This window comes from Diabrotica virgifera, chromosome 2 (assembly GCF_917563875.1).
Source record: "Diabrotica virgifera virgifera chromosome 2, PGI_DIABVI_V3a".
NCBI lineage: Eukaryota > Metazoa > Arthropoda > Insecta > Coleoptera > Chrysomelidae > Diabrotica > Diabrotica virgifera.
Genome location: NC_065444.1, coordinates 161542997 through 161570743, shown reverse-complemented (window position 1 = coordinate 161570743; position 27747 = coordinate 161542997). Strand labels below are relative to the sequence as shown.

The following is a 27747-nucleotide window of genomic DNA, read 5'->3' as shown; positions in this document are numbered from 1 at the left end:
AGAAGCCGGTAAATTAGTAGTTTTTTTAAGTTTTTCGTCAATATTTCTAAAACTATACTTTAGCGTAAACAATATTATATACAAAAATGTTCTACATGAAATTCAAAACAAAAATGTTCTATATATAATTGTTATAAAAGCAACGGTTCCAGAGTTACGGAGGGTGAAAAGTCGAGATTTTCGATACTTTTTATATTTTTTGGGCAATATTTATGATATAACTATACCAAAAACCCGGACATCCAAAGTGAAAGTTATCGTCCAACACCAAATTGTTCTATATGGTCCACATAATGTTCAGAAAAAATTCACACCATTTTGAGCGTCGGGTTTGGGGGGGAGAGGGGGGAGAAATCGGTAAATATAAAAAGTATCGAAAACCTCCACTTTTCACCCTCAGTAACTCTGGAACCGTTGATTTTAGAACAATTATATATAGAACCTTTTTTGTTTTAAATTTTATATAGAATATTTTTCTATAGAACATTCCTTACGCTAAAGCATAGTTTTAGAAATATTGACGAAAAACTTAAGAAAACTACTAATTTACCGACTTCTCCCCCATCTCCCCCCTAAACCGGACGCTCAAAATGGTGTAACTTTTTACTGAACAATATGTGGACCATATAGAACAATTTGGTGTTGAAGGAAAACTTTTACTTTGGATATCTGGATTAGGCCTTTTTTTGGACAAATTATACTATACTACCTCCGTAACTTTGGAACCGTTCATTTTAGAAGGGTTATACATAGGGTCTTTTTTATTTCAAATTTAATGTAGAACAATTTTGTGTAGAGGGTTGTTCATGCTAAACCGATTAGTTTTAGAAATATTGACGAAAAACCTAAAAAACTACGAATTTGCAGATTTCTCTCCCCTCTCCCCCCAAACCCGACGCTCAAAATGGTGTGACTTTTTTCTGAACATTATGTGGACCATATAGAACAATTTGGTGTTGGAGGATAACTTTCACTTTGGATGTCTGGGTTTGGGTCTAACTATACCATACTATAAAGGCCACATCCACAGAACGTGGCAAACTGCTTGGGATCAGACTAGCAACAAACTTATAGAATGCCTAAGTCAAGTAGGAACCAAACTCATCGTATCAAGTAACAGAAAAGACCAAGTCATCATCAATCGACTCTGAATAGGACATACATTACTTACACACACGCATTCTTCAACCAGGAGGCTGCTCCAATGTGTACCAAGTGCAACACGCAACTGACAGTGAAACATGTGGTTATAGTGTCCGGTGTACCAGAACGAAAGGATCGCGTGTGCTCTTAGTGACAATCTAAAAAGTGTACTGACTTCAAACTTGAAATCCTTATTAACTTGTCTCAAAATGACCAAACTATATACCAGATTGTAAAGTATTTTTACGTAATCTCTACCCATCCAAACGTAAGCATTTCACTAAGAATTCTTTGTCTATGTGTATTTTTTACTGTATGTGTAGGTTCTGGCGAGCGATCCATTCCACAATTAAAAATTATTTAAGATCGACAATTCTTCAAGAAAGATTGTCTCTGGGTTAGAAATATTAGTAATTGAACAAGAATTTTTTTTTACAATTGGATATGGTAATTGAGTCAATACTCGCAATCTTTAGTTTGTATTTTTAGTAGTTGTTACATAATCGTGGGGCAACCGGTTTCGAGTCTTACAATATATGACTCATCATCAGGCCCAGTACAAAAAAGTCTTCTCAATACAAACTACAAGCTAAAAAACACAAAACGAGAGACATGTACACACATATATATATATATATATATATATATATATATATATATATATATATACATATATATATATATATATATATATATATATATATATATATATATATATTTATATATATATATATATATATATATATATATATCATATATATATATATATATATATATATATATATATATATATATATATATATATATATATATATATAAAACATAAAAACAACTTTGTCTTGGTTTTAATCACACACCATGAAGCCAAGCAACTGTGTAGTATTGAACTCAACCTTCCATAGTATGTAAAGATGAGACTTATTGTCATTGGGAGCGACCAATCTGATGAAAATTGCTTGGTATATAATTTTAATATATATACTACCATCATTCCTCAACTAGTTTAGCTGTGGAACAGTTTCAATGGCTGTTATGTAAGTACATACCAATTACTAATAACTTTATATTATGTCTTTTGATCGCATACTATCTTGTCAGAACTCCATCATCCCTTAACTAGTTGAGGAATGATGGTAGTATATATATTAAAATTATATACCAAGCAATTTTCATCAGATTGGTCGCTCCCAATGACAATAAGTCTCATCTTTACATACTATGGAAGGTTGAGTTCAATAATACACAGTTGCTTGGCTTCATGGTGTGTGATTAAAACCAAGACAAAGTTGTTTTTATGTTTTATATATATGTGTACATGTCTCTCGTTTTGTGTTTTTTAGCTTGTAGTTTATATTGAGAAGACTTTTTTGTACTGGGCCTGATGATGAGTCATATATTGCAAGACTCGAAACCGGTTGCCCCACGATTATGTAACAACTAATAAAAATAGAAACTAAAGATTGCGAGTATTGACTCAATTACCATATCCAATTGTATAATGGACTCGCATTGGCAACCCTTTCATCATTTGAAGAATTTTTTTATTTATACAAATAGACCCGCATCCACCGCCAAGGGATACATATTATGTATCTTACTGTTTGTGTATGTCCCCCGCTAATAACCCTTGACGGTGGAGGCGGGTCTATTTGTATAAATAAAAAAAATTCTTGTTCAATTGGTAATATTTCTAACCCAGAGACAATATTTCTTGAAGACTTGTCGATCTTAAATAATTTTTAATTGTGGAAAGGATCGCTCGAAAGAAACCTACACATACAGGCAAAAATACACATAGACAAAGAATTCTTAGTGAAATGTTTACGTTTGGATGTGTAGAGATTATGTAAATAGTTTTCAAATATATATCGTAAAATATCTAATGGGTCAGTATCATTAGGTAATAAAAAAAAACTTTAATGCTTTAATTTCATTAAACAAATCATTGGAGTTTATTATGCTGATCTGTCAGTGGTTCTTCAAGAACCGAACAATGTTTTAAAAGATCTCGGTCACGTAATTTGAATATGTCGCTAAAAATCCGAAAATATACTCATTTAATAAGTCAAATCGGTTTTTTTATAGAGTTTAAAGTTTGATCTATACTATTTAAGAAAAAAAATTTAAAGGTGGTTTTTGGATCATAAGGGGTCTCATCTCAGTGTTCATAGTCAAAGAGTTTTGGTTTAAATTTTCCCCTGATTGTTGGTAACGGTGGAAAGTCTTCTTCAATTTCGAGAGAGAGAGAGAGAGTACTTAGCTTGTACAAGAATTTCTTGAAATAATTGTTCAGATCTATATTGCTGGAAGTGATCAACTAATTTTTTTAGGTAGGTTTGGTATACTTTACTATTAATTGTAACACTTTGGATTTGTTTGTTGACAACATTTATATGAAATAAAACGTCATGCCAAATAATAATTCCGAAATAAATTAAAAATTTTGTACAGAAGGAACTCGCCCAATCGGATATCGATCAATGTTAAAGGAATTATCTTCAGCTAGTTCTAGAAGACTCTCGCAAACCTTAGTTAAATAAAGTTTAAGGGGATTTATTAAATCGATTCTGCTGGACCATCTTGACTTACTTAGAGTCTTTCAACTTAACCCGGGAACATTTTTTCTTATAACATCCCACCTTTTTCTGGATGACGAAAAAATTATATAAGTCTTCCGCAAGACTAAAAAATGATATTGTAGCATGTGACACCTTAGAAGCGTCATTTACGGTTAAGTTTAAAGAATGGGAAGTACAAAGTACAGAAAGAGCTCTCGGATTCGCATCAAGAAAGAGTTTTTGAAGCCCAACATACTTTCCCTTCATGTTTGCCTCATTATTATCATAACCTTGTCCCCTAATATTTTTTATAAGTATCTAAATTTAATTTTTAAAAAATTACTGTCACAAACGTATATATTCCTTCCCCTGTATAATCCAGTATTGGATCAAAGAAAATAAAACTTTCGTTAACTTTAACTTTTTTGAAGTTGTGTTAAGGACAACCTACCTCAGAACAAGACTAATTTGTTCAGTATGACTAGTGTCTGGTATACAATCTAATATTATTAAAAAAATATTTTGAACTGCGAACCATTTCTAAAATGTTATTTCTTACTTTAGACGACAATAATTATTAAATTATTTCATTAAATATTTTCATGCCTAAATAATGATTCTTTTTTTGAGCTGCACACTCTTTTAACGCGCTGTCTTATGACTTCTGACATTTGACATGTTCTCACAAATAGGAATCGGCAGTAACTGGGTGATATTATGTAGGTATCTACTAATAAAATTTCGTGTGTATTTAGAGCTATAATATTAATTCTAATCCTATTTAATGACTCAACTTTTGGTTTAAAATTAATTTTTGTCTTTTGTTTTGCAAATTTTTTGCTATTTTTGATCCTGAGTATTGGCGCCCCTTTGTAACGTCCTGATCATAGCAAGACCAGGGTATTAGGTAACACCATACTGCTGGGAGAAACGAGGGGACGAATTTCTCGAACATCCCTTAGGATATTCAAAAGAAAAACTTCCACCGTTCCATCCATCAGAGCGGTGCTCTGCCCGACTGCTCAGCCCTGGGTTCGTTCCCTGTTCAGTCTTCCTTCACACCCATCCCAGAAAGATACAGAAAATAAAAAGTCTACCAAATCATGCTCTTCTTCTTCTTAAAGTGCCGAGACCGTTTGTCGATCGTTGGCTCTCATGTTGCCCAGCATATTAACAATCATTTTCTTATTTACAGCCGCACGAAATAGTTCAGTGCTAGTTTTCCCAAACCATTGGCGTAGGTTTTTAAGCCAAGAAGTTGTACGGCGGCCCACACTTTTTTTCCATTATTTTACCTTGAATGACAAGGCGAAGTATGTCATATTTTTCTGGGTGACGCATTATATGACCAAAGTATTCCAATTTGCGCCTTTTAACCGTGTTCACTACTTCGCAACTTTTATTCAAACGTTGCAAAACCCTTTCGTTTGTGACTCTTTCTACCCAACTGATCTTCAGAATACGGCGGTAGACCCACACCTCAAATGCTTCTAGGTTTTTTTAAATGTGATTCTGTCAGGGTCCATGCTTCAACCCCGTAAAGTGGTACTGGGAATATATAACATCGAACCATTCTTATGTGAAGTTCCAAATTTAGATCATGACTGCACAGGATTTTCTTAAATTTCATAAAACTTGCTCTTGCTTTGGCAATTCTACTTTTTATTTCTGTACTAGGGTTCCAGCTTTCATTAATATGAGTACCCAGATATACAATATTACTTACTCGTTCAATTGAGTCATTACCGATTGTTACGTTATAGTTATTATTATTTACGGCTGCCTGTTTACTAATAACCATAAACATTCGGTTCAATAACGCTTGAAGATGTTCAATTGATCCTCTCAGTAACAAGGTGTTAAATAATGCTAAATACACTATATTTATTGAAATAAAAAAAATAACAAAAATCGTTATACTATTAGGTACAGGCAACAAAACTAATTTTTTAAACTGTGATAGAGACACTGCTGGTTACCGGTATAAAAAGTATTAAGATAAAAAAGTCATCATCATCATCAGCCTCTCTCAATCCACTACTGGACATAGGCCTCCCCTGTTTGTCTCCAAAGTGTTCTATCTTGTGCTTGCTGTACCCAGTTTTTTGTTGTTCTTCGTAAGTCATTTTGCCATCGTGTTGGTGGTCTTCCTCTGCTACGTTTATCGGCTCTTGGTCTCCATTCAACTAGTTTACGAGTCCATCTTCCGTCCTTCATTCTGGCAACGTGCCCAGCCCATTTCCATTTTAAGTTACAGCTTCTTTCAATGACGTCTATGACTTTGGTCTTAGCTCGTATATCTTCGTTTCTAATCCTGTCTCGCAGAGTGGCCATCATTGATCGCTCCATTCTTCTCTGCGCCACTCTTAGCTTTTGTGCGTTCTTCTCTGTGAGCGATAATGTTTCTGCACCATAGGTCATCACCGGTAGCACGCATTGGTCGAAAACTTTTTTCTTCATATTAGTTGGAATTAGGGGTTCCAATCCCGCAGCCTGAGTTCAATCTCGGTATTTGCGGGACTATGAATTTTCAATCCCGCGGGATCTCGGTATTTGCGAGATCCCGCATATTGAAAATAGTCATAGTTTCAGTCGGAAAAATTGAAGATTACACATGAACGATCATAAGCAATCACTATTTTGTATTTGCTGTATTTTTCTATAACAAACGTTTTGTACTCTATAGAAAAAGACAGCAAATACAAAATAAGTGATTGATATGATCGATCATGGGTAATCTTTCATTTTTCCGACTGTATATAAGGCAAATAAAACAATAAATTAATCAACTAAATGTAAATTTATTAAGTATTACTATTAATATGAGATGAATAAAATTACACCGTTCATTCTTCACAAAAAACAATAACAAATACATACTAAAAAAACAAAGAATCTATCTTCTTAAAAAAGTACACCAGAAGAATTTTAAAAATCAACCAAAAAACACAGAATATTATTATTTAGCTAAAGCTTTCAACTGAAAATGTTTGCGAAGGAAACACAACATATCTAAACTGTCGTCTGCCAGACTACTGCGTATTTTGGAGGCAATATAGCCAGCAGCAAAAAATGCCCTTTCGGCTTCTACACTTGTCGGCGGTATCCCTTTTAATGCTTTATATGTAAATGTTAGATATTTTCCCATTGACCCCCCAGATTCATAGAGAGTCATTTCTTTTCTTATAATGGAGTCAAGTGTATTAGCTCGAGATGGTGATGGGCAAAATACATTACATGCTGACGATATAGTCAACTCTAACTCCTGTTGCAATGTAAGGTGAAAATCGGAACCCGATGACGGTACCTCTTCATTGACGTTCCTTACTTGATCAGCCTCTTCGTCATCATTGCTGTCAGATGAATTTAAAAGGCTGAAGTTCATTCTCGTTACAAAATTATGAACTTCCTTTCGAAGTAAACTTTTCGGTGGAAGACGAAAAGTTTCATCGTCGAATGACGCGTGGTAACTACGAGGATTTTGGAGATAAATCAGTAGTGCAGTCACATTTCTACGTCCTTGTAAAATGCGTCGTCGCAAAGACAAAGCTAATTCTGAAGCTAACGTTGAATGATTATCTTCCAGTTTCTTGATCATAAATTTGAGCGTAGCTTCAGCAGTAATGAGATTAGCATCTTGACGGCAAATAACTTCGACAGCAAGTTTTACCGGCTTCAAGATGTTTTCTAGATTTTCCAAATCATCAAAATCATGTTCTAAAAACCTATACTCAATGTTTGTACTAAGGCCCAGATCAATCAATGCTTTAGCAATACACAATTTCAATTTGTTAAATGTTTCTACCATTGTAGCCAAACTACTCCATCTTGTCTTACAGTCTCTATCTAGTTCTATTCTTCGTCCAAACTCTTTCTTGATGTATCCCTGAAGCACATCATTTTTAGTTGATGAGTCTTTAAACATTCGTACAATTTTCCGAACCCTGTTGATTATATCGTTAAAATCAGGTATCAATTCTCCTTCCATCTGCGAATACACTTCTTCAACTGCGAATCCACTATCTTTAGGTTCTTAAGCTATATTTGATATGTCCTCGTCGTTATATATTTCAGCCTCAGAATTCTCATGTGGATCATCATCACATTGTTCTTTTTTTTTATAAAGAACGTCTAATATTCCAAGTTGCAAACCATGGACATAGCAAAGTTGTTGAAATGATGGAATCAAGCTACCGGTTTTTACCATAACCGAGGCTCCGTCAGTTGTAATTGCAACAATATCTTTGTCTAAATCAAGGTCAAATTCCTTCATTTTCTTTTTTAAGGTTTCTACGCAAACTGTTGCTGGCATACTTCCAAAAATACGAGAAGTCCTAAATTCCAAAACAAAGCACGATCATTTGCGTAGGTATGGACGTTGATGTTTAGATATCGCCTGTTACCCGTAGACGTCCACTCGTCAAAAGTGAGCGAGAAACGGTGCTCACTTTGTCTCAATTGTGACAATTCATGGAGAACTTTCATACGAAGAGTCATTCCGTAGTTCATAACCATCATTCGAATAGATGTTGAAGATCGAGGCAGAAGGAAGCCTTTTGATTGAAACAAATCTCGTAAATCTTCAGAAGTTACGAATACACTGAAGGGTAAGCCGTCTTTTGCAGTCATACGTGCAACTCTTTCTTCCATTGAATTCGCGCTGTTTTGAATTGGAAAGTGGTCCGTGATCTTCATTCGCTTTGATATCGAATTAGGCTGTGATTCTGGAGATAACTCACGAGAGGATGAACTGGTACTCGCACTGGATGACAACCCTGCATTTTCGGTCACTTTTTTGCTTAAATCCTCTATATGATGCTTAGATTTCAAATGCACTTGTAATCCTTTGGTTGATCTAGCAGTGGTTTTAAATATACTATTGCACAATTTACATTTTGCAGTTAACCCATCATCAGATTTGAGAAAATTCTTCCAAACATAAGAACTACAAGAAAAGGCACTATATTGCACTGGACGTGACATTTTTATGCTTAATTATAGTATCAATGTAACAATAAACTTTACACGAAAATACGAAACAGTCAATAACTTGAGCTACCAAGAATATTTCACGCAGATGAATCTATTTGTTTAGTATACTTTTAAACTACTTGATCATGATCAATGACACACCGACACTCGTCCATGTACACTTACACCTCTCCTCACCCCGTCAATTCCGAGCACCAGAGTCCAGAGAGGCTATTAGTCACAGACGTCCATAGATAAATAATATAGTATTACCGGACGTATATAGTATTACAGACGTCGACGTCACAGTCACCGAGAGATCACGCTGGCGAGAGGTCAAATGTATGCTTTTTTAGTCCCGCAAGTCCCGCGGATCCCGCGCCTGTAATCCCGCATCATGCGGGATTGGAAAATGACGCGGGATCCCGCAATACCGAGATTGGAAGCCCTAGTTGGAATGTCACTCTTAAAAACGTTCCTAAGAGCTCCGTATGCTGCCCATCCTTGTATTATTCTTCTGGATACTTCGGTTGTTTGATTGTCCTTACCTATCTTAATTTCGTGACCTAGATATATATATTTGTCTACCAGTTCTATTTGTTCATTTTGTATTTCAAGGTGTTTACTTGGTACTAAGTTCGTCATATATTTTGTTTTTGTTATATTCATTTTTAAGCCTATTTTATGACAGGCTGTACTAAGTTTTTCCAAGATTTTCTTTGTTTGTCCCAAATCGTCTGCAATGAGGACTATATCGTCTGCGTAGCTTAGGTGGTGTAGCATCTCTCCGTCCACATTTATTCCTTTGTCACCCCATTCGAGGGTTTTGATCGCTTTTTCTAGAGCCGATATGAAAAGTTAAGGTGATAAAATATCACCTTGTCGGATACCTCTTATAGATAAAAAAGTACTCAGCTTTAAATCTTCCTGTCACACAGTACTCAAGGGAGGTCCCCAATCTCTGCAGAACTTATTGTTGCCGGTAGTTATGGGAAGTCTAAGGCTATCTTGTATAACTCATTCTTCTGATGCATCAGAATAGTGTGGGCGGTTGCGAGCCACTTCTGCTCTCCAAGGCAGTGTGGGCTACAGTTTTCTTTCCCGGTTAGTATTTTACTATTGCTTTATTCCCGAGGTAGGAGATAGAAAAACTCATACAAAGATAAGTTTTTTCTCAAAAGAAAAGCCCGATCAGAAATAAAGCTGAGTATTCAAAGAAAAACGGTCTCAACAAAATCTCTGATCACAACGTGGATTCATAAAAAATAAATAGAAACAGAAAGAATTCTATCAATAAAATATTATAGCTATGTACAAGAAATAAAATAATATATTATATTGACGGCGTAATTAACAAACAACATAACTCCAAAAAAATCGAATTTTGGATTTTAATGTTATTACAATGATCTATGGTAGCTCTACATTGCTGACTGAACAATAAACCCCAAAAAAAATTACCTAATTTTAGAAATTATAAAAACAAAACACGTATCTTTTTTGGCGGGAAATTTGTTAATGCAAACCTGGTAACTCCTGGCTGTGGCAGCCTGTTTCCATAGTGTAGCATGTGCGTTGTGTGGTGCTTGGCTGATTCATTCTGCCTGTGTAAATGTATGTTTCCAGTTCATCCAGTGACTCTCAAATTTGATGGTAAGTTACTTAAATATTCTAACCTCAGCTTATTCTCGCCTGTTCAAGCTCAAATATATTAGAAAATCGATAAATTCCAAGGGCATTATAGGTACTTGGTTTGCTTACAAATCAAAATGTTTGGTTAATTTCCTATTCAGCAGAGTTACGGGTTTTGTTATTTACCAACGTACTGTTAAAGTACCACGTATCTCTTAAAATAATACAACGTAACTCCATAACTAAATCTGGAAAAACTCCAATAAAGAATTTTATTAGGTATATCTATACAAAGAAAAGATCCTACTGATATTAGAATTTTATTTAGATTGGTGTTTTTAAAAATATAAAGTCAGTAAGTCCTACTTTTTCAAGTTTATTTAGTTTTTTGTTGCTCCTGTAAAAACAGGATAATGTGAGTTACGTGGTTTGTTAATAGGCCGTCGATATACCAAAGAAAACTAAATAAAATTACAAAAGTTTTCAAGCTTTATTTCAAGGAAAAAGTAGGTATCTGCCGTGCAAAAGAAATCAGTAAAAAACTGAGGTTTAAACTAGATAATCAAACATAACCGTAGGTATGTCTAACGGCATAAACACAAACACAATAATGTATGCCGATATTGTTGCTCATTTACGTGGTAATGGAAAAAGAGCGGGTACAAATTTGTATCGGCTTAAATACCTTAGAAGAATTGAACAAATTAATTTGACGATAGTAGAGTCGCTTGTAGAAATATAAAGTACAAGGGACAAATACCAAGCGGGCCTTGGTGTAGCGTTCAATCGGTTGATTGAAACGTTTCACCTTAAGGATGGCGTTCGTGTGCATTACACAGTTTAAACATATGGTAGCGAGGCCTTGGTTTCATATTAGTAGGTGATTTACTTGGCAGAATTGTAGCATTTCGATACCATTCCTGATCAAACTTGCCTTTCCATATTTTCCAATACATCCTAATCCCTTGTTGATATCTTTGCCCATTCTTGAATCCCAATTTTATAAAATTATTATTTTCTCTCTCGATTTTCTTAATTTGTCCAATGCTCTTTGGAGTTTACTGTAAAATTTTGGCATATCTTCCTTCAGTTACGTACATATAATGATATGAATCCTATTTTCTCTTTTAGATATATTTGGATTGTTATAACTCCTGGATGAAAATGCTTCATAGTCTTTAATTTCATTAAAATTAAGTATATTTTGTGCGTATTAACATTTACAACCTACTACATAATATGAAAAGTTTAACCTACATATTAATAATATTTATCTATTCTATATCGAACTCATATTTAAAGAATTCAATAGGTTTTATTAATACATACTGCAATAAGTAAACAACCAATATGTCACATATGACCTGAAAAAAAATGGATATTACTTTCTTCTTATTATTAACGTCCCCTTGACGTTGGCGATTAACGTGGCGAAACGGTCTCTGTCTCGAGCTATTCTAAATAGTTGTTTTTCTTTCTTTATGCCTGTCCACTCTTTGATATTCTTCAACCAAGGGGCTTGTTTTCTACCAATTCCTCTGCTTCCTTCGATTTTACCCATCATAATAAGTTAAAGAATATTATATCGATCTTCCCTTACTATGCGTCCAAAATATCTTTCTAATTTGATATTATCAAGCAGCTCGCGAGCAGCGTTTGCTCTCTTAACACATTAACGGACAGTGCGTCAAATATGTAAGCAAGTGTTATGACACATGTATTTTGCCAAGTAGAATAGGGAAATTGTTGGATTTCTATTAGCGCTTATAGTTTATGGAAACACTGAGTTTTCTAACATTTTTTGTAAACATGCAAACTACGACAAGAAATATTGTGTCACATTTAATACGCATCTGTAAATGTGATGTGACATTTTTTTACACCGATTTTTTGTCACAACTCGTTATTTTAAAAATGTCGTCCATAGACGTTGTGTCACATTACATCAATCGAAATTCGATATCTATTTATAGACGTTCTGCCCGCCAACGTGTTAAGGACTGCCACATTTGTCTGCACCGGATTAAGTAATACTAAAAAATCTTAAAAAAATAATTGTTTAAGCACGAAGTTCATAGAAAATGTACATCATACTAGAGAAAAGAGAATAAATGTTGCATTGAACCTGATTATACAATTTCATACGCAGTGAAAACATAGAAATCCACATCATAATCTACGTTCTTAAATTTCAGCTCAGTCTTTTATATAATCCGGTCAACTTAGATATCAAAATAGTTGGCAAATAACAAAAATTGCCGAAGAGACAAATTTTGGTGGAGAACTAGAGTTTACCATAACAAATAAAGTTTTAAAAGTCCCCATCGGTCTCATGTGTGCAACAAAAGTTATTCGGGGTCAAAGGTCCAAATTTGAGATTTTTTGGATTTTTCTCGAAAACGGTAAGTTTTATAAAAAAAAACATCAAACCAAAGTTATAGAACTTAACATTTTCTACAAAAATAATCCTTACAATTTTTTTCCTAAGAGTTACCATTCCTGAGATATCGCGACTTTAAAAGTTACTTTATACATAATAATATGCACATATTAAGCCACGTATTTGCATAATGTTACACTTAAGACAAGTATAAGTGCCTATTTGTGTCTATTTTATATAATATATTATAATATTCTGAAAATATTTCTTCAAAACGTAATCAGTCCCAAACTGAATTTCCTCTATCCACGTGGCCTTGAAAAACATTTGGCTATACCATGTCTAAAAAAGAACAGATTGTCTACTGTGAACAATGGCTACAGTATTGTCCGTAGGTCTTGTTCATATTATCTGTTTCTTTAAGTGCTAAAGGTTCAGTTCAAGTGAATATAAGTGCTTATTACAAGCGTCTACCATTTAGCAGATATTACGGGCTTACAGTGACAGTGGTATTTGACGGCTACACTGACTCGACAAAGAGTATTAAAGCTGCAGAACAACGTCGTCGAACTACAAAAACATCATCGGGTTTCGGGATTATCTTTGATGAAAATATAACAGTTCCAGCGAATCAACAACAATTTTTCGCTAACATTAATAATAAATCTAGTTTCATTTCCATGTTAACTGACAACTTAACAGCTGCGAATATTGAAGTGAAACAAGTTAAAAATGACGCAGATGTCCTTAAAACTGAGACAGCAATTGGAAAAATTAAGGCAACAAACACAACAATTGTAGTTGGTGAAGATGTTGATTTGTTAGTACTGCTTACTGCAAGGACTCCAGTAGATAAAGTCATTTATTTTCTGAAACCTGGAAGGGCTCAACAGCGAACAGAGATATATTCTTCGAAAAGTTTATCGGCTTATCACAAATGCTAAAAGTACATTATATTTTTACATGCGATAATCGGCTGCGACACTACATCAGCAATGTACAGAAAGGGCAAAACGTCAGTATTTAACTTATTCGAAAAAAAAAGGTTTTACTGACTGCTGTAAAGTTTTTATAGAACTTGATTCCACACCGCAAACAATAATTACGGAAAAAATTCGCTTTCTTCTTGCGGTTTATAGAGCTCAAAAAAAAATTAGTTGTCTTGATAAATACCGATACTTAACTTTTGTAAAAAATACGCGAAACAAGAAACAAGTACAACTATCATGTCTTCCTCCAACATCAGCATCTGCTTTTCAACATTTGTATCGAGTATATATAAGTTCAAACATGGCTAGGCAATGAACTGGATTCAGAAACTGGGGTTAGAAATTAATAGATAATGCTCTGGAACCGATTAAATCCTCACTCCAACCTGCTCCAGAAAAACTCCTTAACACTATTTTTTTGCAATTGCAAAAAAGGATGTAGTGCCAAATGTGGATGTAAAAAAGTCGGGATGCTGTGTTCTCTAGCGTGTACCAACTGTCAAGATCAGTCTTGCTCAAATGTCCAGTTTAGTACAACAGAAGAAGACTCCTGTGATTTTAATGAAGAGACCAATTACTCAGTCACATTTGAACAATTTTTGAACATCCAGCAAGAGGAAGAGGAAGAAGATGAAATCGAAGAAGACTTTCTGTTGAAGTAGACTTTCAAGAGTATGAATCTGAATAAAATATCTAAAGAAATCAATCAAAACAATAGTTAACCTAATAATCAATAGCAATATCAATAATTAATATCAATAATAAGGTAATATCTAGAACTGGACCGGTATAGTTTCCTTAAATTACACACGTTTCCACACCACCTATGAGTACACTATCTCAGGAATGGCAACTCTTAGGAAAAAAATAGTAAGGACTATTTGTGTAGAGAATTTTAAGATCTACAACTTTGGTTTAATATTCTTTTTTAATAAAACTCACCGTTTTCGAAAAAATCCAAAAAATCTCAAATTTTGACATTTGACCCCGAATAACTTTTGTTGCACACATGAGATCGATGGGGACTTTAATACTTTATTTGTTATGGTATACCGTAGCTCTCCACCAAAATTTGGCTCTTCGGCAATTTTTGTTATTTCAAATGTCTATATAGACCGGGTTATATATCAGAAATAAGAAAGATTAGAATTAAAAGCCACATATTTCATTAATTAAAAATAGTACATTTGCACTCTGTCAAAAGAATTTACTTTTTATTTTTACCTATATTATTACCGCAAGTTGTCTCTTATTACCTCAAGATAATATTACTACTGGTTACAAAGCACGATAATGAAAGTTTATACAAGATTACAGTTTAGAGACAATCTTAGGTGTCGCATTTTATATTATTTATTCTAAGTTAGGTAATTAAAACCAACTCTTTTGTTATTATACGGTGCTAGAGGTACACTTACACAGGAGAAAGGCGGGCAAAATGGGGTACTTAAGGTTTAAATTGGGATTTAAAAAAAATCTGCAACTTTTAAAGTCTTAAAATAAGACAAATATCATTGTTATAGTAGTACCTAACTATTTATTAATATAATTTAAATTTAAAAAAAGTAAAAGTTTTTTTATTATATGAAAAAACAGAAACTAATGTAAATTGCCCCATTATGCCCGTCGTATAGGGTAAAATGGGGTACCAAATTAAAACCAATAAAATCCTATTGACAAAATTCGCATACAAGTACTACTTCATCATCCTCATTTTCTACACCTGCACATGAATTTTTAGCCCATTTAAGGCAACTGGATCAGCTTATCCACCCTTCTGTGGAACTTGAATAAAAGTTTTCGCAGATCCAGTCAGTGTCACTATCGTCGCCTCCTGAATCTCACTCTCCTTTTTTAGTTTTATTCAATTGCGATTTCTTACTCTTCTGTGATTTGGTTTGACCATCGGATATCTTACTTGGTATGGTAAAAGGATAAAGACTACCACTAGATATGGTAAAAAGGTTACCCCATTTTACCCTACCTATTGGTACCCCATTTTGCCCAAAGAGCAGATTTTGAGATTATGACCTGTTTAAATTATTACAAGTTTTCATTTTTTAACATAATGACAAACGAATACTCTAGAACACATTCACTGTTAGTTGGAAGTAATGATATTAAATAATAAATTGTTTTAGTAATACTAACGATGGATTATTTTTCGGCCGATATTATAACTTGGTAAACTAAAAACGCATATGTACTCTTCAAAACAGTTAATCGACTAACAGTTAATTATATCTGCTTTATGACAGAAGGCGTAAAGAGGCGTCTATAATATAATTTCATTACCGTCGTATAGATGGAGCGAGTGATATTGAAAAAAAACGGGGTACCCCGTTTTAGGCAGCTACCCCGTTTTGCCCGCCTTTCCCCTACATTAGAAAGTAGAAAAGTTATAGGATTAATTACGAGCTAAATTTTGATAATGTATTGATGAGTGTTCTATTATTTGCCACTTGGCCTTTATTAATCAAGGCATGAAGTTCCGGAGAGATCAAAATAAGATTCTAAGTATATAGCGCTAATTGAAATCTAGATTATATACATATAGTTATTATGTTTTAATTAAGTGTCAACAAAATGGCCGTGGTAATAATTTTATGCAAGAGTAAGATAATGAAATCGACAAGTAAAAGAGTTTCGTGTAGTCGCCTGTATACCATGAATCACAAAATTTATTAAAAAATCCTTTATAAAAGATAAAATATATTTATTAAAAAGACCCATCTGGCTAAATTATATAAAGTTTTCGGAATGACAATTCCAACATCATAGCTGCTTACAAGGTATATATTGGTGAGCCACAAAAAATGTCTCGACAAACACTCATTAAACGGTGTAAAGTTATTAATAACCCCCTAAATCCATAGGTCCAGCCAGCTGGAAAAAGTTTACTAATTTATTACACGGTGACTATTCGGGGTGGGAATCGCTGTGTCCTACATTGCAGTATATTGGACATCCTATTTATCAGTCAAATTTACTGGTTTTAAAAATTTGACAACAGCGTCTACCTCGGTAGTTTGTTGTTACATGTGGTGAAATTTTTTAAATTATGATGGTGGCTCCACAAAAATACAGTAAGTTGTAGTGTTTTTCTGTACTTTACAGTATTGATTACTTTTAATGTATGTTACTTGACGATTGGACGTATTTGTGGTAAATATATATTTGAAAATATTTACAACTAACTGGACACTCAGGAGTCCTCTAAACTTTTTGTCTAGCATTTTGGACATTCGGACTTAGTTATCAAAATATGTTACCATACTCACGTTTTTTAAGTTTAGTTACAAATAGTAAAAGGATATTGATGGAACGTGAATTGGAGGCTATTTTGACAGAACGATTTTTTAGTCGGTGAAAGCAATAATAATCAAAGGAAATGGATTTACGGGAATTTAAGATGTATGTTGGAAGGTCACTAGCTCTAGGTGGTAAGCCTGTAAGTGGGAGACAAGCTAGTGCGTCTATTTCAAGAGAACCAGAGACATCTGAAGATGAAATGCCCATAACTCCTGTAAACAGTCTACAGTTTTCCAGTTACCGCCTATAAATATAAAAAAACCAGTAATGACTATTTGCCAATATGCTCTGTCAGCAATAGAAATTCTTATCGCGTTGCCTAAACGTCTTGGATGCACTAAGAAGACGAGATTCTTTTGTACAAAATGCAAAATGTATATGTGTATTTCTCCTAAACCAGAATGTTTTTTCAGCTACATACTTAAATTATATGCAAGCTAAGTCTGATGTCCATTATGCTGGACCTGTCATATTATGTATGTCAAATAATTTTTTTATAGTTTTTATAGATTTTCGTTTATTGTTTTCAGAAATGAGGAGAGAAAATAGAAAATATTATTAAAATAATAAAAACTTTTTTCTTGGGGCTGAAGAGGATAATATTCCCATGTTTTAGGGAATATTAGGTGAAGTTTGAACTTTTACTTGCTTCTGTATCATGGCAAACGCAGTCCTCCCAACCATGTGGGTTTCTGGCCCTGAGGGAAACCTCTCTAAATTGACATTAGATAGCAGCTAATAAATAGTAAATATTTTTAATAAAAATATAACTTTCATAAAGGGTTCTTTAATACATTTTTTACTAAAGTAATGACTAATGACAAGAGTTAACAAGATCAGGTTAGGCACTCAAAATATTGTCGAATAGGAAGTTGCAAACAATTTTATAAAATACAAGATCAATATGGACTTATACGAACACTTGTTTTTTTAAGATTCCGTAATGCCTTTAAAAACCAGACCACTAGTAGAAAAACAGCAAGCAGATAGGAGAATAATGATTGATGTACGAACATATTCATCTTGAAAATCTAACAACTTACATGCTAAAATTTGAATATCTTAACATACATATAACTCTGCCTCTCTCCCTCTCTCCAGAGCGAGTACTTATTGAATTATCACCAAAACGAAGCATTGACTCCATCGAATATGTCGAAGAAACGAATAGAAGAAGGATGCTAAATAACTAGCAGTCACTGGGGTGTATTCTGTAACACTTCCGTTAAATTTTAGTGGCCTCTAAAATTTTAGCGCCCGCTAAAAATATTTTGGTATTCTGTAAATCATACATCCGTTAAAATCATAACCTAAACCGTTAAAACTCCCTCTAAATAAAAATATTTTAGAGGATGTCAAAACGTACCCGCTAAATTTTTAGCAGTCCGTTAAATGTGGTTTGATTATTTTTGTTGGGTTATGTTTGTATGAATAGTACTTTGTTATTCTTGTATTATACTGGAGATAAATATTTAAAAATGGAAAATGGCTTTTTATAATGTATTTGGTGAAGAAGTACTTAATAAATAATAATGAAAGGTAAGTCTCATTTTTACTTTACAATTGACACACTACACCTATAAGTAACAAAATTCAAATGTTTGTTTCTTTTTGTAGAGCTGATTTCAGATTACAACATAAACACAAAGTAAATAATTGACCTGAAAGTAAATAACTACAATTACCATTTCAAAGGAAGTAGGTAATACCTACCTAAGTACCTAGAAATGTTATTGAAAAAGTGTTGGAAGTCAAAGATGTTTGTCAAAGCAATTAAATCCTATTAATGCAGGTAAAATTATTTAAAGTTATTGTGGAACATTACAAAACGTACCAAATGATTACAAAGGTAAAGTTTCAGAAGGTTTATAACCAGATGCAGATTAATAAGATGACCTTAATGTTATTGAAAATAGACCATTTGACCAAAATTGGTGTCGAAGGGGAGAAGAAAAAATAAGATATGCATTTTTTCAGCAATATTTTAATGTATAACTTTATAAATAAAAATGTTTAATTGGAAAATATGAGTTTTACTAAAAAATAATTAAATATAATAAGTATTATTTTCTAGGAAACTGTCATTTTCTTCTTCTTCTTAAGGTTTTTGGCCTCTAACAGTCAGTTTTCGGTCAATTTCTAGGTTAAAAGTAGTTCAAAACGATCAACGTGCGACGTTGCCGTATTTGTTCCAAAACCTTTTAGAGGATTCCTCTAAAATAATATTATTTTAGCGGTCCTCTATAATATGTGTTTACAGAATGACAATCTAACCGAAAAGTTTTAGAGGACCGTTAAAAGTTAAATTTTAGAGGCCTCTTAAATTTAACGGAAATGTTACAGAATACACCCCACTATAGACTAAGTTCTAACATTTACCCCATAAGAGAATGCAACAATACATAAAACAAATGCACTTACAGCTCCCATTAGAGAAGTTGTAGAAAGAAAAAAGAAATTAGCAATTAAACCAAGATGAGACTGATCATACCATACAACACTCATCACTAGCATTATGCTCCCTTTAATATACAGTACAGCACAGATAAGTAGAAGATACAAGTAGCCCGCAATATATACAAAAGAGATGCAGTAAAAGGGCAAAAATGCGTAGCTGAACACTTCATCTTCAGAGACTTAAAGCAAGTAAGAGTATTGAAGATAATAAAAGAAAAAGCCAGAATGAAATTCACTGAGCTAGAAAATTTAAATTGAAACCAGATTAGGGAATGATTTTTTGTAAAATATAGCGTTTCACGGTAACCTGCATTTAGGAATTACAATACCGAACTAGCTTTTTTAATGAAACCTTGGAAGGACAATATGGAGTTCGAATCGGGGGTGAAACTATTAACAACATCAGATATGCAGACGACACCGCAATCATGGCTGAAAACATCGAAGATCTTCAATTCCTTATAGATCGAGTCACTAGAGAATGCTCCAATAACGGACTTAACATAACTGCAACAAAGACAAAGTTACTTGTGGTTAGTAAACAAGACGTCGGCCGTATGCAACTAATTGTCAGTGATGAATCAATAACAAAAGTTAACCATTTTAAATACCTAGGATGTTGGATAAACGAGACATTAAATCCGGATGAAGAAATTAAAACTCGTATAATTGCAAGAGGAGGATTTATGAAACTTAAATCTATTCTGAGCAAATCTCAGCTGAACTTACAACTAAGAATCAAGTTCCTAAAATGTTATGTGTATCCTGTATTACTATATGGATGTGAAACCTGAATCATGAAGGTTAACATGATGAACAAATTAGAAGCCTTTGAGATGTGGTCATATCGTAGAATGCTCAGAATATCTTGGGTTCAACGCATTTCTAACAGAGAAGTCTTAAACAGAGTAGGTCAAGGCGAAGGTGACTTAATGAAGATGATAAAAAAGAGAAAACTTGAATATCTGGGGCATATAATGAGAGGTAGCGGATACAGGATGCTGCAGTTAATACTCAATGGAAAGATCGACGGAAAAAGAGGAATTGGTCGAAAGAAATATTCATGGCTCCGAAACCTTCGTCAATGGACTGGCTTATCAGCAGATCAATTGTTACATGCCGCACAAGATCGAGAACGATATCGGCAAATTGTTATGGAAGCTACCCACGCCTAAAAATTTGGGCACGGCACTTAAAGAAGAAGAAGATACCGAACTAAAATCTGAATACCGGTATTTGGTATTTGAAATTTGAAATATCGGGACACCGGTATTAAAACCGGTATTACTAATAAAAAATTTACTACTTATATTTTTACTTAACACCTCAGTTATATTGACTTGCTATATTAACAAATAATATATGAAATCCGGAAACAAGCTGTAAAAAAATAAAACTTGATCCAAATTTTTGGGCGATAAACGATTTCTTTTTAGGTTTGTTAACTGCCCAGACTTTGAAAATACTCTTTCGGAAGGTGCTGATAATAAAGTTCAGGGAAAGTGGATTTGTATTTTTTCCAAAATTCCATCTGTTTATTTTTTCTTGCGAAATGTGACATTGCAGATTTTAATACTTACAACGAAATTGTTTGTTTATCTTCAAAAAAAATTTCTTATAATTAATTAATATTACTTTAAATTAGATTTAAATTGTGCATAAATTCAATTTTTATCAACTAATGTAATACCAAAATACCGGTATTTTTACATAAATACTGGACAAAAATTTTCCGGGATTCCGGTATTCGGGATCCCGGAATCCCGGAAGCCCTACCTGCATTACTCCGCCAAGACGACATGTGAGTGCCCCTATTCTCGGGAACCTATATTAGTCTCCTATGGTATAATATAGTCTTAGGTTGGTTGAAGAATTTTTGAAAACACAGGATATAAAATATTAATCTTTACATAAAATATTAAAGACTTAAGAGATCTTATAAGATCTTAATATATTTTTTGCACTAAAATGTATCCGAATTTACCTGATTTATCTTGTTATGCATTCAGTATCAAGTTAGACTGCATCATACAACCATATGAGCTGCAAATTTACAGTCACTAGTGTCGATAAAGTTTAGCGTACATTTGAAAAGCCCTTTGAGCTAGTATATACAGTGAGAATTGTATCTCTTGAGACTTCAGTTAATAGTGGTAATTAGTGTTGCCTGGTCCGATTTGTTTTTAATCGCTACATAAGCAATAACAAATTGGGATTTAGGGTTGCAGATCGTGACAAATAAACAACAATAGCCCAGTAAATGACCGTTTTGGAGTGTAATTTTCAGAGTCAACTCAGAATTGCATGAAAATCTGGTTTTAGGTACTGTCTACTTCAAAGTTGAACTTATACCGTTGGTTTCTTTTACTTGGGGGCTGACAGTTTCAGTAGCCCCTTCTCGGGGTTAAAAACGCTCCTTTAAAATAAGTCCCAAATTGGATCAACTTACTAACTCTAAAAAACTTTTGTTCTATATAATGTTTAAACTAAGTCAATAATTTTCGAGTAATTTTATCGAAAATATATTCTTAGCAAAAATGTAGCTTTTAAAAAAGCAAAAATTTGTGTGTTCAGAAAGTCTATAAAACCAGTAAAAGAAAAGTTGTAGCTCATCAAAAATACGTTCTTATTCTAACTTATACAGTACTAAGGTTATAAATGTAAATATAATCGAAACAAGAAATGAGAAAAAGTAATTACTCGATTGGAAAATTTCTGGATGCAATGTAAAAACTGGGAATAAAAATGATGCATTTTGATCAAACCATCAAAATATAAAATAATAACACGTTGCAATGAAAGATCAAGAGAAGATGATATTCACAACCTGCGAAATATCTTCTGTAATAAATACTCTCCTCTATCGAGTCGCTATCGATTTCTGCATGATTTATTATTTCTGATTCATCAGCATCACTATCAGATAAGTCGATCTTATCAGATAAATCGTCACCTAACTATCATAAAGTACAGTCACAGAATAACTAACCATACAGAAGCGAAACTGACTGTCGTTTCCATTGATTGTGTGGGAACCGAAATATTTGACCTTGAGCCCTAGTTACAGAATGGAACTTGATGTTCTAAGGAATAGACCAATTCAAATGATGTGATATTTTGACAAGTAGTTATTAATTAATTTTGAAATATAAAATTTAACTATAAAATATAAATAAACTATAAAATAAAACATATATAAATATAAAATTTAACTAAAAACAACTGTCACTGTCAGTCTAAAAGTGAGGTTATACCAGTTACATTGACACATGAGCATGAAAATTATGTTACCATTTTGGGCCTGAGTTTCGCTTCTGTATGGTTAGTTATTCTGTGGTACAGTCCTGAACAGAATAGTAATAATATAGACTTCCCAATCGATGTGTTCTTTGTCATATAATATTCAAAAATATTTTCTTTAAGGCCATCGGTACATAATTCACAAATGTTTTACGGCTATCCCTATTTTTTTTGTCTTTACACGGCAAATTAGGTGTAGTAAAATTCACACTGGTATGGGTATGTAAACATTACTAGAACGTCATTCTACTTGACAATGTCATGATTAACTTTAAAAATATGTTTTTTGAATGTTCTTAGATAACTGTTATTTGTATAATTCCAAATTATTAATTCAGTTATTAAATGTGATATTTTTTTCACTAACTATATATTCAGTGATTTTAATAATTTATATGTACAACAAAAACTAATACTCAATCAAGAAAAGAGGAAAAGTGGTAAAGTGATTTTTTAATAATATATTGTTACTATGGAACGCTTACAATTTTGAACATCTTTAACCTTTAACTACCCGCGCATCAAGTTATGACATAACCACACGCGTGGCGTACTTTATACGCCACAAGAAAATACACTTAAAAACAGCGGGTTTGTTTATTTTTTTTTTGAAAAATACACTTAGTTGTTTGTTATAAACCTTATTCAGCATCAGTGAATACTTGGAGTTCCTTTTCAGTAAGTCAATTGGGATTTATAACTGGAATCGTGGAATAACTGGATTCCATAATAAATAAAATTACTAATAAAAAATTTTTTGAAATGTCATTTTTTACAGGAGAAAAAGTAACGTTTATAAAGAAAAATATATTTTGTGCCATAATGACTAAAAAAACAATTGAAATATATAGTTATATTACTACTTATATTAATATAAACCTGGCGTATATTGTCCACCACCGGAAACAACAAATAATAAACTGTAAATTACGATCCTCCCGGAACGCCGATTATAACGAAACTAAAACCAAATTGTAAAGCACATTCCAGTGATAGGTTAGAGAGATAAACAAGGTCAAAAATTAAATTTTTAAATTTATTTGCAGTAGAATTCTTATAACTGGCGTACAAAATACGCCAGCGCGTGTAGTTAAAGGTTAACAACAAAATACTTGGATCACAAAATATATTTATTATCCTGATGTATTCTCTGCTTGGATCTTCCACAAATAATACACAATAAATAACTTTTTATTAAGTTCACGTCTTAATCAATTATTTATCAAATACACTATATATATCAACATTATTTAATCAACAACTCAAAATATTCCCGATGCCATGTCAAATATTTAAAATTGTCACTGATTGGATGCTAGTTGTCACTGCCTGACTGAAAATATGCTGACAATATTCTATTCGACTGAGTGCGTTGTAAGACAAAGATAGATTTGGAAAATATTACCACGGACATTGTGTTCATTTTTTTCGAATCCTGAAAAAACCAATAAATAATTTTGAAAAAGTGAAACGCAGAATGAAATACTTAACTATTAACGAGGGCAGAAAGTCCCTTGGAATAAATAAAATGTTTATTTTGCATGAGATATTGGAAATTAAAAATCACACTAAATTTTCTCTTGGTTTTTCACCCCTGCAACTTATTAAAATAAACATTATAGAAGTTCTCAGGGTATAAATGTTTACCGTTCTAAATGCAGTTCTAAAATGCAGTTCTCTGCGTTTAAATTTTTCAAAACTAATTATTAGTTTTCTCAGGATTCGAAAAAAATTAATCCCCATTCGCATAGCATTGCAGCCGAAAATACGTACCCATCAACCCATCCCCTTAAATATGTACAGTTACGATCACTGAATAGTTTACACCTTAATTTTTATATTTTAATACTGTAAAATTGCAGTGTCGTACGAATTTCATAAAGGTCAAAGTCAAAAAATTTCGAAAAGTCAATGCCTGTCAAAAATTTCGCAACTGTTGAAAAATAAAATAAAACGATATCAACCATCTCCAAAATTAATAGAATGCATTTGAATGATGGGCAAAAAGCAAAAGAAATAATTGCTAAACTCGAAGAAGGTTGGTCACTAAGGCAAGTTGCTGCAAATTTGAACCTGAGCCATATGTGCAAATGGAAAATCAAACAAATATGGGCTAATTTTTACTTTATAGCACGATTGGACAGATCAAGAAGGCAGAAGATCTCCACAGATCAACATATAAGATGTTAGTAGATTATTTTACAGGATATCCTTTTGCCACAGCTCAAAAAAGCGAGCGAAAAGACAACGTTTCCGGGCAGTATTTGCACTAAACGTAGAATAATTAAAGCAAGTGGACTGATAAATTGTGTAGCTGCAATGAAACCTTTTTTACTGAGGATCACAATAGGAGACTAGTCACGGAATATAATTGTATTATGGGAAGCAATTAAGCAGGTATGGGAAGAGCTTGTTAACTATAACATGAGAGAATCGGTGCTATCTATGAACAGAAAACTGCAAAGTTGTATTGACAATAATTAATTAATAAATTAATTTAATATCAAATAGATTTAAAGTAAAATGGATATTTTAAAGCCAGACTTCCTTATGTTCGTTATTAAGACCCTAATCCAGTTTATTAAAAAAAACTTCTTTCTATACTTTCCATCTTGTTAAATTTTGTAAAATATTTATTTTGATTTTTTAATTTTAACCAACCTATTCTAGGTACAACACTGGTAATGTCACTTTGACGTAAAAGGTGCGTTTAAACGAGGTAATAATTTAAAAAATCGGCTCCTACATACGTAAGCCTGTAAACTATTCAATGATCGTAACTGTACATAAGAATACGCCCTGTTCGTTCACTTGACTTAATACTCGTACATTATGACCTGATTTATTTTGACAAGGGAAAACGGCAGAATAGTTTGACTGGTTTGATCTACGAGCTTACTGTGCAGGATTGGTGGGAGGAGTACTCCCACCAATCCTGGAGGAGCACCACAACTCTTCTTTTATAAGAACAATATGAAATGAAATGACTAAATGGTGTTAAATTGAATTCAGTAACATTATTAATGAATAATAAATATGCGCATATATATGCATAAAATTGGCGAAAATTTGCAAAAATTTAAAAGAATAATAATAATCTAAAATGCCTTCTTGCTACCAATTAAAAAGTACTTTTGATGTAGATTAAAACTACAGTAACAAAGAACACAATTTTACATTTTTGTTTATTTTAATATATACAAAATAACAATATTTTAAGAAATAGAGCAGTGATACATACAGAAAGTAGATAGTAAATTTCACAGACTAGTGTTATCGTTATTGAAACAATCATTGACAATAATTTTTGTTTTTCAAAAGACAGAGAGAGAGACAGAGAAAGAGAGAGAGAGAGACAGAGAGAGAGAGAGACAGCGAGAGAGACAGAGAGAGAGACAGAGAGAGAGACAGAGAGAGAGAAACAGAGAGAGAGAGAGAGAGAGAGAGAGAGAGAGAGAGACAGAGAGGGAGACAGAGAGAGAGAGACAGAGAGAGAGAGAGAGAGAGAGGGAGAGAGAGAGAGAGTAAAAACATGTCATATTGTGTAAAAATGTTCTTAGAAACTATAAAAAAAATTAAACGTTAGGAACAATATGGCTAATTACCAAATGAAAATTTAATGATGAAATTGCAGAAAATTTTGATACAAGTTCCGAATTTCCAGCTGAAAATGAAATTAGAGCCAGGAGAAAAAAGCGTTTATTTGACTACGAAAAATATGTGAAGGAGCTCTTAACAGATGAAGCTAAATTTAAAATAAATTTGTTCATAATCTATACTTTAAAAATTGCCGTTAATTCTTTGATTGATAGAAACTCATAATAAAAATTTTAAATTTTTATATGATATTTTTAAATTGAGGGAAATAGATACATGATGAAACAGTAGAATAATATTGTATCAATCTTCATTCAATACTTTCAATAGAAAAAGAAAAAAATCTGATAATATAATGATATCTGATAGTCTTCTAGAAGAATTGCGTGATATATTTCAAATGATACCATACTCCATGAAACCGAAACCTTATAGAGGTTTTGAACGATTTGTGCCAAAATGACCTAGTTTCTTTATAACCAAATGTACTTGTAAACTAAGAATTTTATTAGCACTCCCTGTGTCGGTAGCTAGTGGGGAAAGGAGTTTTTAAAATTAAAAACTATTTACAGCTCCATAACACAAACAAAACTAAACAATTTAGCATTTATTTCAACAGAGTTCTCAGTAGCTGCTACACCTCTCTCTCCCAACTAGACTACACCAATCTGATTGACGAGTTTGCCAAAATTAAAGTCAGAAGGGTAACATTATAATTTTTGTAAATGTTAAAGAGCATAGGCGCAAAATTTGCTTGCAATTCGTTTTAAATGCATTCATTTTTTTTCGAATCCTGAAAAAACTAATAGATATATTTGAAAAATTTAAACGCATATTCAAAGATTACATTATTACCGAGGGCCAAAAGTTCCTTAGAATAAACAAAAAGTTTCTTTTAAATAATAGGTCAGAATCCCGCGTATGAAAAAAAAAGTTGATTAATAGCAAGCTGAAAATTTGTTAATAGCTTAAGGGTGTCTAGTTGGACAAACTTTGATATATAGGAACACTGGAACCTGGGAAGTTTTGATTGTGTAACAGGTTAAAAATTTGGAACGGTCAGACCACGAAAACGTCACATGTATTTTGTCCGACAGAACTTCCAATTGATTTGTTACCCTTTCAATAAACTCTCAAATATCATATGCAAAAATCAGGCTGCTATTTATCACCAAATGGAAATTATAATGAGTGGAACACGCAGCATATGTCAAATGACAGGAATTTTGACAGGTGATAAATAGCAGTCTGATTTTTGCATGAGAGTTTAATGAAAGGGTAACAAATCAATTGGAAGTTCTGTCGGACAAAATACATGTGACGTTTTCGTGATCTGACCGTTCCAAATTTTTAACCTGTTACACAATTAAAACTTCCCTTGTTCCAGTGTTCCCATATATCAAAGTTT

General features: G+C 33.0%; 1 protein-coding gene across 2 annotated transcripts in view; it reads left to right on the top strand.

Annotated features, from left to right (window-relative positions):
- The window catches only part of LOC114327758 (PDF receptor-like), a 1644969-nt gene that overhangs the window by 331209 nt on the left and 1286013 nt on the right, over nt 1-27747 (top strand). The gene's annotated exons all lie outside the window — the stretch shown is intronic.